The sequence below is a fragment of the Sus scrofa genome, chromosome 3 (assembly GCF_054392235.1).
Source record: "Sus scrofa isolate SSC_HxYL_T2T_F1_AM1 chromosome 3, Sscrofa_HxYL_maternal_Yorkshire_Landrace_v2.0, whole genome shotgun sequence".
Taxonomy (NCBI): domain Eukaryota; kingdom Metazoa; phylum Chordata; class Mammalia; order Artiodactyla; family Suidae; genus Sus; species Sus scrofa.
The window spans coordinates 104,842,468-104,844,351 of record NC_139385.1 but is presented as its reverse complement, the minus strand read 5'-3'; positions in this window follow the sequence as shown (position 1 = coordinate 104,844,351).

Genomic DNA, 1,884 nt, shown 5'->3' with positions numbered 1-1,884 from the left:
AACTTCCACATGCTGCAGGTGTGGCCAAAAACAAACAAACAAACAAACAAACAAAAACTTAAATAGTTAATTTACTTCATTTTTATTTCTTTAAAAAAATGGACATCATGGGAGTTCCCGTCGTGGCACAGTGGTTAACGAATCTGACTAGGAACCATGAGGTTGAGGGTTCTATCCCTGGCCTTGCTCAGTGGGTTAAGGATCCGGCGTTGCTGTGAGCTGTGGTGTAGGTTGCAGACTCGGCTTGGATCTGGTGTTGCTATGGCTGTGGTGTAGGCAGGTGGCTACAGCTCCAATTATAGCCCTAGCCTGGGAACATCCATATGCCACGGGAAGTGGCCCTAGAAAAGGCAAAAAGATTAAAAAAAAAAAAAAATGGACATCGTTTTCCAATCCCTTGAGTAAATCAGGCTTGGTCACAAAATAATAGAGATTAAAAACCGAAAACGCTAGAGGTTCACATACTCCTTTCTATTCTTTAGTTTGATTTGACTCCTGTAGGAATTTGGATCTCTGGGAAAGCTCAGAATGTAACAGCTCTTGGTGATAGTCTCATTTGACTTCAGATACATGCAGCAGAGTAAGAGGGAACAAAGTAATGGATGTGGTTAATCTAATAATGGTGGGTGAATACCTGTTATGCATAAAGCAGTGTGTTCATCTAAGTATTTTATATAGGCTCACATAATGCAAAGCTGTATTGACTCTGTGCCCTTAATTCACCTTTTGTTTGTTTGTTTCTTTGTTTCTTTTGTCTTTTAGGGCTGCACCTGCATCATATGTAAGTTCCCAGGCTAGGGGTGGAATCACAGTTGCAGCTGCTGGCTTATGCCACAGTCTCAACAATGCCAGTTGACCCACGTCTTTGACCTATACCACAGGTCATGGCAATGCCAGATCCTTAACCCACTGAGAGAAGCCAGGGATCAAACCCATGTCCTCATGGATATTAGTTGGGTTCATAACCCACTGAGCCATAACAGGAACTCCCCATAATTCAGCTTTTAAAAAATCATGATTTCAGGTTTTTGAAAAGGGAATCTTGAAATATTTCTTGGTGCATTAATATTTATTTGGTTTCAGGAGACAATCAAATGTATTTTCCTCTTATTTAGGATATAATTAACTAAACGGCTTTATCCAAGTTATAAATATTCTTATAATTTTGGTTTTCCAGGAAAGCTCTAATTAGAAACCAGTTGTATCTTACAGAAGATCAATTGTTTCACACAAGTCAGAGATGTATGAGAACTTCTCTCATATCAGTGGAAGTGGTATGACTTCTGTCTTTGCCTAGATCAGGAGATGAACTAGGTCCAAATACTTATCTTACTGTACAAGAGCCCAGGAGGAGCTGAGCAGCTCTGAAAGCCTTTGGCTCCCTCTGCAGAGCCAGTGCAAGATGACTTCTCAGTCTTGAGGGACCCTGAGTGTGTGTCTCCTTCCAGGAGATGCCTCCCTGTCTCCCATTTCCTTGGGCTTTCCCTTTCCAAAATATGGTTTTCAACCCTTGCCTCAACTTTATCCTGGGTAAAAAAATTCATTTATCTTCCTGGATAAAGAAAGAAAGTATAAAACAAAGGTGTGTTTTTGAAGGGATGTGCACTAGACTTCACTGTGCCTGGTTTTTGGCTTATCACAAGTTCCGTACCTTCTCCCTGCTCTTTCTGCCTCCCTCCTCAGCCCCCTCAGTTGTGACTGCTCCTAGTAGAATGTGTAACTTCTTTCTGTCAAAGCTAGCCCTGGAAAGAAGGCCTGGTGAAGTCATTCATGCTGAGGTAACAATTAGTATCAGCCTTTAAGAGTAACTTCATTCGATCCCAGGAAAACCTCATTAAAAGGTGAAACTCCAGTGTGAACTTTGAGATTTGAGACAGTAGATAT